Source organism: Lemur catta, chromosome 3 (assembly GCF_020740605.2).
Source record: "Lemur catta isolate mLemCat1 chromosome 3, mLemCat1.pri, whole genome shotgun sequence".
In the NCBI taxonomy this organism is placed as follows: Eukaryota; Metazoa; Chordata; class Mammalia; order Primates; family Lemuridae; genus Lemur; species Lemur catta.
Window position 1 is genome coordinate 24,184,622 of NC_059130.1, and position 10,641 is coordinate 24,195,262.

Consider the following 10,641-nt stretch of genomic DNA (forward strand, 5'->3'; position numbering starts at 1 on the left):
ACCAACTCTACATGGTCTCACTGGTGAGTTTTACCAAGCATTTAAGGAAAAAATAATGCCAATTCTCTTTGGAATCACTTCCAGAAATTAGGAGCTGAGAGAACACGTCTGAACGCTGTTCCCAGGCAAGCTTTACCCTAATACCCAAACCAGACAGATGACCCAGGATGTTAACCAGTCTGGACTGCTGACCAGCTCCTCGCAATTGACTCTGGAAGAATTCTACAAGCCAGAAGGAAATATGGCTTACAGGAACTGTGAAAAATTGTAAACCTCCATAGAGGTGGAAGGCTATTTTGTTGTTTTTTGTAGAGTGGGGTCTAGCTATTGCCCAGACAGGTTTTGAGCTCCTGCGATACTCCCTCCCTGGCCTCCCAAAGTGCTAGAATTACACACTTCAGCCACCATGCCCGGCCGAAGGATATCTTGAACTGACGTGTGTGGAAGTAGATGTTCACAGGTAGCAGAGAGAAAGAAGAAGATAGAGAAAAGCATTTTTGGTTTGCCTCTTGCCACTTGAATTTCCTATCCCTTCAAGAAAGAAATGTATCAGTGGCACTTAATCCTCCAGTGTGCTGCAGCCGCCATGTGACACCTGGAACCCATATAAGCTTTGCTGAGGAAAAGAGTTTGTTGAGGAAGACAGGTGTGGACAAGCCAGATGATCCCTGGGCTTTCCTTTTCCAGAGTGTCCTCCCCCAAACCTCCAGAGCTAGTGAGTGTCATGGCCTCCTCCCCATGCTGCTTAACCGTAAGCATGGAAAGTAATCTCCTGAAGGGAAGATTTTCCTGGTGGAGAATAACAAAACAAGGGTGATAGAGATGATTTTGGAGGACGTGCTTTGCTGCTCTCCACCTTGAGTCGGGGCTCATCCTTAATTTCACCAAGACCACTGGTGCTTTCCTGAACAGGAAGGTCTGAAAGCCTCTCCCCGAAGCTCCCCTCACTTCCAGGCGGAGTCCTCCCCTTTCCTGAGGCCCCTGACGACTCCCCAGCAAGGCGTGTGGGGTACACGCCACAGCAGCTCTCCTTTCAGGAATTTCATTTCTTGGTCCCCACTTCATAGTGACACGTGGTCCAGTGGTCTGTCCAAGATCCAGGAAGTGAATCAGTGACCAGATAACTCTTTGGATTCCAGAGATCAACCAGGAGGGAGAATAAAAGCAACACTGGTTTGGGAATGAAATACGGAAGACTGCACAAACCAAGCAGACACTTGCTGCTGCGGGGGAGAGTGTCTCTGCAAAATCCCTGTTTCGAGAAATTCTTTAAAGTCTTCCATTTTGGATATAATCCAGAAGGGTAGACAGCGACTCCCTTTTCCTTATCTTTATTGTGGCCAGGTGTTCCTGAAGGGCAGAACCTGAAAAGGACCTGACTTAGCTGAGGAATAGGCACTGTAATGAGTGTAAAAGCATTAGACACGACAGACAAACCACTGCATTGGCCGGGAATCGAACCCGGGTCTCCCACGTGGGAGGCGAGAATTCTACCACTGAACCACCAATGCCGCCTGATCTATGTCCCATCTACATATCAATGGATGGACTTTAAGAAGGACTTGGAAAAAGCGGCTTCATCATTTTCGCTGTATTCTCTTTAGAAAACTTGACTAACAACAACAAAAAGGCCGCCACACCAAAGGCTCGCATAGGACATTTACGTCAGGCAACACTACAAAGTTACGGCTTTGGACACAAAGGTCTGACTTGAAAAACTCGAATTCTCAAGTAGACCGTGTACCAACCGCATAACAAACCTCTGTGGAAAACAGCAGAAAGTCACCCAGTTTCTTGTCTCCGGCCCTGTATCTGGCCTCAGCCCCTGGAAAGTTCATTTTCTCACTTGCTGATATATTCTCTTTGCCTTCGCATCGCTTGGTACCTCCCAACCCTGAGACGAACACCACTTCTTTTCCCAAACAGACCTTCAGAACCCAGTGAGGACGGGTTGGGAAGCCGGACTGTTGGAGGTGTGCCTGGCTTACTCCTGAAGATCTGGGTGATAATTGGGCTTCTCTCCGCCTAACACCTCTTTAGAGTCCCTGGAAAGGGTCGGGGAGCAAATGTTGCGTTTAAATTCTTACGCCTTACAGAGACCTACACAAGAGCCAATAAACAAACATTTCACTCCAAGATTTCTTTCCTTCACTGCACCCTTATGGGCTACTCAAGACGACCAGTTCAGGGAAAAAGAATTCGATTTGATTCGATTCAATTCTGGGTAAATGCTAAGATATTACTCCTCTGTGTAATGTAAAGTGTTCTTTTGCCGTTTGCCTTTGTGGGATATTCGTGTTTTCATTCTCCTTCTTTGGTTTACAATAGGCCTGGCACAGATTTGTACTGCTGTTAATACTTCACCCTTTTCTGTCTTATAAACTGCTATAGCTAGAATTTACTTTTATGTCCAGTCGGAGAGATTTCGATCCATTATAATTAGCAGCCATTAGTGTTATACTGGGGATTATTGGCATAACTACTCTCACTTCCACCACTTCATTGTGTGGTTTCTGCTGTTTTGTTTTGTTTTTAAAATCTCTTCCTGCCTTTCCTCACTAGAATGGTCTGCTTGAATACATTTTCTGTTTTCCTATAGTGTTTTTGAAATCCCATGCTCCTCATTAGTTAATATATTTTCTTAGATCTCAGGTGTATAGGATGAAGGTATTCATGTCCCTCAGCTCACGGAACACACTCTGGTGGTGGCTCTGAGAATGGCCCTTGCTGTCTTTCACTATTTGCTCTGTTTATCACACTTCCATTCCCTTCTCCACTTTCAGAAACATGCACTCTGAGGAGGTTAGTATGTTATGCTCTTTTATCCCACATTTTGTCTGCAGATTTAAATAAGGGGATGTCTTTGAAAAATATACATTGGTCTTGAGGGGGGGCGCTAAAACAACTTTAAGTGTGAGTTGGTCCACTCAAAATCCATTGCATCTGCTTTACACCATTCTCTCTACTATCTTCTCAACTTTTCTGTAAATCTAAATCTATTCTAATATAAAAAGTTTTCATAAAAAGTAAAAAGTAGGCCAGGCGCCGTGGCTCACGCCTGTAATCCTAGCACTCTGGGAGGCCGAGGCAGGTGGATTATTTGAGCTCAGGAGTTCGAGACCAGCCTGAGCAAGAGCGAGACTCCGTCTCTACTAAAAATAGAAAGAAATTACATGGACAGCTAAAAATATATATAGAAAACTTAGCCGGGCATGGTGGCGCTTGCCTGTAGTCCCAGCTACTTGGGAGGCTAAGGCAGTTGGATTGCTTGAGCCCAGGAATTTGAGGTTGCTGTGAGCTAGGCTGACACCACGGCACTGTAGCCAGGGCAAAAGAGCGAGACTCTATCTCAAAAAAAAAAAAAAAAAAGTAAAAATCAAATTCACAACAATTAAAAGTGGACCAAACACTGAACAGTGTTTCTTCACAAAAGAGGATTTCTTCATGGTCAAAATGCATAAGAAAGGACTCTCAACCTCATTACTCACTGAGGGAATGTAAATCTAAAATACCAGGATACATCACTACACACCCATCCAAACAGGTAAAATTTAAAAGACAGAGAAAACCATGTGCTTACAAGAATGCAGAGCAACTGTGTATCTTCTTGCTGGTGAGAGAGTAAATAGTGCAATCATTCTGGAATACTGTTTGATAGTCTCTAATAAGATTAAAACTACACTTACCACCTATGACATGACCCAGCTATTCCACAACTACGTTTGTATTCCAAGGAAATGAATGAAGAAAGTCCAAAAAAGACCCATTCTAGAATGTTCATAGCCACGTTATTCACAATAGCCCAAACTAAAAATAGCCCACCCAATTGTCCGTCAAACATACTGTATTCACACACTGGAATAACACTCATCAATAACCCCGAAAAACTCATACTTGCAACAAATAGGTCTCAGATATATTACCTTATATTTTTAAGAAATGGACCCCAAAGTATAATCATTTATGTGAATTTTAAGAACCAGTAAAACTTATCTATGGAGATAGAAATCAGAATGGTGATTGCCTAAGTGAGGCGGGGGTGGGGATTGACTGGAAAGGGCTCTAAGGACATTCTGGGCCGAGGGAAATTTTCTATAACTTGATCTAAGTGGTTACTTTTGTCAAAATTCATGGGCCATGTACTTAAGGTTTGTGCACTTTGGACTATGCGAATTATTCTTGATTCATTTATTGTTAGCAAAATAATAATAATAATTGGGGGTTAAAGAATGTCATCAAGTTTAGATTTTATTATATTACTTAGATTTTATTTAAAATAGTGCAGAACCTCATCTGAACTCATTCATTTCTGATTTGGTCTAAAAAGGCCCCAGAGATGTTTGAAATGTCTGAACCAGAAAGACAGGTACGGCCACACCATTTCAACAGTGGAAGATTCCTATGGGGCTGATCGAGAGGCAGCACCTCACCTTTTGCATGCTACGCTTGCTCAGAGAGGGGGCAAGTCCAGCCTTCCAAGATAATCTGCCCCGGGGTGTGCACAGTAGGGATTGTTTCCCTTGTCCTGACTTCACAGAGGTCCGGAGCCACAGGTAAGTTGTGATCTCTGGTCACAGGCAAATGCTGAAGTTAGAGTAAAGGAAAAGACAAACCCCACTCTGAGAATGTGCCGTGACTCGGATTCGAACCGAGGTTGCTGCGGCCACAACGCAGAGTACTAACCACTATACGATCACGGCGACCCACGGACAAGGGGACAAGCAGCTGAGTCTTTGTCTAACAGTTATGTTTCTCCTTTTGGATAGCGCTACAGGTCCTCGCATTTTGCTGCTCTTTTGGGGGCTCTCTCTATTTTCCCGTCTTCTCTTCCTCATTCAACTGCAATAAAACAAACAAAACATATCTCCTCTCTCAAGGATCCGGTCCTTACCACTGCACAAAGCTCCTGGGAGGTCTCGTCGCCGGCGTCCACGCCTCCCCGACTTCTTTCCCTCCTCTTCGCGGAACCCTTTTGGACCCGCCCCTCTGACGCCTCCGTCCCGGGCCCCAACCGGCCGCCCAGCACCAGCCTGGTGGAGGCCCAGCGGCTCAGCCGCGCAGGGGGCGCACCGTAGGCCTTTCCCGTGGCCCGCCCCACGGGATGCTGAGAAATCATCCCGAATAACACCTTTTCAAAAGGAACTGACCCTCTGAAAAAACTTTCATGATGTCCATTCTCAGGGTTCTTCAAAGGCCTGAAAGCTAAAGATGACGACGGATTAATTCAACGAGTCCTAATTGTGCGCCCTGGTGAGTGCCAGACCCTGTTCTCGGCGAGGGGACCCGAGAGCGACCAGCACCGCGATCCCCGCCCACCTGGAGCCCCGTGCTGGACCCGGGATCCGACGATGGCAGCGGAAGCGCCACAGCGGCCCAGAAAGCGACTCGGCGAACTGGGCACAGGCTCATTCGTTGGGTGAAGGCGGAGCAAAGAACGGGAAGAGCCACCCCCGGAGCCTGCAGGGTGTTCAGCCTCCTTGGCGCCCCGCGGGGCTCAGGCTCTGGGCGCGGACCCGGGCCTTTCCGGGGGCTTCGGAAGCAGGCGAGGGGCAAGGCTGGGCAAAGGCCATTCGGCTGCCCTTCTGGCTTCAGGCTCACGCAACGCCCGGGTTTCGAAAGTGAGGAACCCCACGACTCATCGCTCGAATCTGTCCGGTGTTCCAGGGCTTTGGAACGTGCACAGTCGTCCTGCAAGGCGGACCCTGGAGACAGACGGAGCAGGGCGGAGGACGCGGGGGTTCAAACTAATCCCTTGTAAAAGAGCCAGAAAACCCTCTCAGCATCGTCTCTGTGGCGCAATCGGTTAGCGCATTCGGCTGTTAACCGAAAGGTTGGTGGTTCGACCCCACCCAGGGACGCCAGCTGTCGCTTTTTAACCCCTTCTTGCCAGCTGTCGACTGCTGCGTGACAAACAGGGCAAGAGGCCTCCTCCACAGGTCCTACCCACTCATTCATGACTCGGAAGCTGGCAGGTGCCACCCGACACCCCCACCCCATTTTCACAGATCATCTGCTGGGATGAGGGGCTTACAAACTCAGACATTCCTGAAACAGAGGCCAAAGAACCCGTTTCTGCTGCCACGAAATCTTTATTCTGCTCTTTATAGGCTGGGAGGGGTAAGCTAGACTTTCAGGTGCCTCAATTTGTTTCATTTGTCATAGGAGGCCAATCCCCACGATGTGCCTAGAATCAGTGATTGCCCTATCAACCATGTTGACCAGTCGGATCATTCATCATCATAAGTATTCTCTCCGTTATTTTCAAAAGAAAGCATTTCTTCCTAGGTTGTGTGTGATTTATTTAACCCTTTTCAAAATGTTTTTGAAATGAGGTTGCTCATGGACTCAGGATTACAAATAATGCTGCAATCATCTTCCTTGTACATAGAGCTTTGGACACTGGGGCAGATATTTCTATAGTGTAGAGAACTGGATGTGCAATTGCTACATTATAGTGTTTATATAGTGCTTCTAATTTTAGTAAATTCTGCAAATTCACCATCCACAGGAGGGGCCCCAAATCATATTCCCGTTTATTTCCCAACTATATCAATGCCCCTTTCTTCATTTACTTGCCAGCATGACAAACTTTCTGTGCATATCTCTGTGATATTCTACTAAGGGGAGTGGTGCCCCACTGGATTAACTAAGGGGGAGGTATAACAGAAGGACACGGTGGACATTACACCCAAGTATTCTGATCCATACGCTGGACATCTACACTTCTGAGATATTTTAAAATCCTCTAATACCTGGATTAGCTTTCTGTGGTGACCAAGTCACACAGGAGAGAAGTTGCACCAGAGAGACCTTTTTGACACCTTTCTGCCAAGTTGCTTATCCAAGAGGAGGAAAATCACAAAGGTCCCAGACATTTTCCCCTCCTTCCCTTTCCTCTTGTCTTTACAAATCTAGGTTTTGGTTTTATTTCATGAAAACAATCTAATGCCAGTTCTCCCTCCTCTGCCACACTCTATTAGCATGCAGATAACTGTTCTATAGCATTTCTGGACGGTTCTTTGCAGGCACTATGTTCATAAAACTTAGCCCAGCTGAAACACATCATTGGAGCCAAAAGAATAGTGCACTTGACAGCACCTCGCGCAGACCTGGATCCTGAGAGCTATTGGCCAGTGTTCCCTTGATTCTCCCGTTGACCCTCATATGCAGAAATTGAACTCTTTGGCTTTTACTTACTAAGTATGGTTGTTGGACAATTCTCTCCCCCACCCACTTCTTCTATCAGTTTTGCATCATTGTTTTCTCCCATCAGTGACATCAGTGTGGCTTTCTGGTTCTGATGTTATGAGGTGAACTACTGGGGACAATCTCTGTTGGGTGGTGTTTGACAGGGATTTGTACCCTGATTGTTGGTACATGAAAGCTAATCTTGTCTGTGAGGCCCTTTTTGGTTTATTTATCAATCTGAGGATCTAGTATTTCCTGATATTTGAGACTGCAGCAATGAGAAGTTGTTCACATCTTGTCTTTCTAATGTTTCACAAAAATCTTATGGGCCTAATAGTTATCAATATCTGCAAAAGTGGTGTGTCTATGTTAAGGATGATCCTCATACACAGTGGTCCCCCCACCACCACCATTGTACATGCCATAGTAACTCTGGGTTTGATAAATTGCTGTACCTGAAAGGGATCTTAGCACAGGAAGAAAACTGAATTTCTTGCATGCAAGGGGCAGCTTTCTTTGATTGGTATATTTGAGTTTCCAAACAGCTGGAAAAATTTAAATAAATGTCCTTTAAAGACTTGTAAAATCACACTGCAGAAAGCATAGGAAAGTCATTTATATAATCTCAAATAGGCAATTGAATCAACAATGTGAGCACTTCTGATAACTGTACAAATCAGGACCTAATAATTTCTGGGAATTTAAGCAAGTTCAGCCTTTAGTAAGAATGGATGAAAAGGAATGGCCTGTAAAATTGTCAGAATCAAAATGCAGTCACTTAAGCCAAACCCTAACAAAACTGAGCCTGAGCGGGAGGACCGTACAGGAGCTCTCATGCACACGAGCCCATGATGTGAACTATTACAAGGACTCTCTGAAGACTACACACAACCTTGCACAAAGGCCATGGCAGTATACGTCTTTGAGGACATCTTCCCAGCAACCGCCTGTTGAACCTGGGACTGACGCCACCCTCATTCTTATTCCTGTGACTGATGATGATCATTTCAAAACACCTCATTGTAACCTTCCTCATTTTGCCTCTTAAAGTTTCCCCTTGTCTCAGCCTTCCAGGATGTGCCTATGATTCATCACAGTGTACATATCCCAGATTGCTATCCCATGTTTATTGCTGAATAGATTCATTTATGTGGAGAATCACCCTCTCTTTGCTGTTATTTTAAGTTGTTAACTTCATACCCTGGAAAAGAGAACATCCTGCCAGACTCAAAAGTCTGTCACAGGATTTCTGAGATTTCCAGCAATGAGGGCCCTCCAAAGATCTGATGGTGCTTAGGTGGGTATTGTTCACAGATACCCTGGCCTCTGTTTACACCTTAAATGATGTTATTTACCACAGTTAGATCCTTTAGAATGCCCACTATGTTGATGGATTTGTGTGTGTGTGTGTTTGGGTGGGGGGAGGTTCCTACGGCCCCTGGGTAGACTCTGTCAAGAGCCAAGAGCATTGACGGGCCGGGTGAACCTCCGTGGGATGCGGGGTCCCGAAGCACGGGTGTGGTCCCCAGGGCCTTGGTTTCCCCGGTGGGCTCGGAACACTAAGCCTGGGGCCTATGGGAAGCCGCGGTCTTCTTGTCTGAGGGATCCCTGGTGCTTCCTGGGGCCTTTCACCTGCACTTTGCCGCTGGCGGTCGGGCTGTGGAAACGCAGCTGGATTTCATACATCCAGCAATACACAGGAAGGCGGCGACTGAGATTTCCATGGTGAATCCCTCGACGGGCCGCATTCGGCTTGTTTACGTAGCGTGGCGATTGGCGCGTTCGCTTGACACCCGGAAGGTTACTTTCATATCAAAATAGTTTTTAACAACGGAGTGGTGGGTGGGGAAACCTAGCTGCATCGTGGATCGCAAGCCACCTGGGAGGAGTTCCGTTACTACCTCCTTTGCCTGCCGTGAGCCAGACTGGAGACGAGGGCGCCGGACCAGGAGGACTTCGTGTTGGCTTTCCATCCGGAAATCCGCAACCTGCTTGTCGATCGCCCAGATCTTCTTTGCAGGCTGGCAGGAACTGCGTCTGTGAAGACCGAGGAGTTCTTTCCTGCGAAGCCCCCTCGGTTTCCTCCCACCCCGAGCACGGTTGCCGAACAGACTGACTCGCCCGACAGAAGCAAAGAAAACGAACCCAAGTCTGCACCTGGAGCTCGAGCCAAAGGCGTGTGGATTGAGTTTCGTGCGCTACTAATTGAGCCAGTCTGGGGACGAAAAGAAGCCCCTACACGTGTCGTTACCAGGAGAGCCCCTTGAACCAGTTCCGAGATAAGGAACCGGAGGCACTTGGTTCTGAGAGTCAAGCACGCACTGCACTGACAGAGAAAGCGAGGCTCCAAAAGACAGTATGTGCCTGGCTCTGTCGCACACAGGGCTAAAGCTAGGCTAGAACGGAACGCAGGTCGTGTCCTTGCGGCCTGGCCTCACAGCCCAAAGCACCGGCCAGGCAGGGAGAGGCGAGAGGTGCTGAGCAGCGGGGCGGTTAGTTGGCTGCGAGCCTTGCAGACCTCCCACCAGCCCTGGGTCACCAGGTACCACCTCCACTTCTGCTCCCCCGCCTTGGAAAGTCAATCTTTGCTTTCAGAATTTCCTCCCATAGGGGAAAATAGCCTCTCTCGACTCCCTGGTGGTCTAGTGGCTAGGATTCCGTGCTTTCACCGCTGAGGCCCGGGTTCGAGTCCCGGCCTTCGAAGCCCTATTTGCAACGTCTGGGCTCCTTCCCCACAGGTGTGGCCTGGTGCGCCAGGCAAGGTCCGGTCCAGAAGCAAAAGAACCTGGGCAGTGAACCCTCCCGCGAGACCCGGTCCCAGGGTCTCCTGCTAACCAGCCCCTTCACCCAGCGAAATCCAGAACAATGTATGTGGCGGGTGCCTGTGTGCTGCTACAGGCAGACAGCGGAGCAAAGGGAGAAATCATGTTGTTTTCAGCTTTTCCAGGATGCTAGTTAGGTTGGTCCAAATGTCCAGAGCCCAGGTGAGCTTAAACTCACCTGGGAAAATCTGTCCCCAAAAGGGTAATTGTTGGCCAAAATACATTCCACAGCACGGTAGGGCGGTACTACTAGGCAGCGTTGCCAAGAGAGTAAAACTGCTAGAAACGTGACTCGCTACCTCTTCTTTGCGGGGCAACTGGGCAGGAATTGGCAAAATTAGAAATAACCTAATGCTTTGATATGGCAATTCCATTCCCAGGGCTTTATCCTAGAGAAACACACAGGTGAATATGAATGAATGTGTGAGGATGTTCCTTGCAGCAGTTATTTGTAATAATAAACACTGGCGCCAACCTCGTGTCCATTAATTAGGGAATGTTTAAAGAAACCATGATCTGTCCATACCATAAAGGATATGAAATTATTTAAAAGGATAGCGTAGACAGCGGTGATCAGGCCCCTGCTGATGACAGCAGTAATAACAGCTAATGCTTTTGGAGCATTTACCAT

At 47.3% G+C, this 10,641-nt stretch overlaps 3 non-coding genes across 3 annotated transcripts; 1 reads left to right on the plus strand and 2 right to left on the minus strand.

The window, feature by feature from the left end:
• Window positions 1-1,440: 1,440 nt before the first annotated feature.
• Window positions 1,441-1,511, minus strand: TRNAG-CCC. Its single transcript has one exon. It is a non-coding gene; the product is annotated as a tRNA-Gly (tRNA).
• A 3,117-nt stretch (window positions 1,512-4,628) lies between these two features.
• Window positions 4,629-4,700, minus strand: TRNAH-GUG. The gene has a single exon. It is a non-coding gene; the product is annotated as a tRNA-His (tRNA).
• Window positions 4,701-5,784: 1,084 nt separating this feature from the next.
• On the plus strand, window positions 5,785-5,858 carry TRNAN-GUU. The gene has a single exon. It is a non-coding gene; the product is annotated as a tRNA-Asn (tRNA).
• The last annotated feature ends 4,783 nt before the right edge of the window (window positions 5,859-10,641 follow it).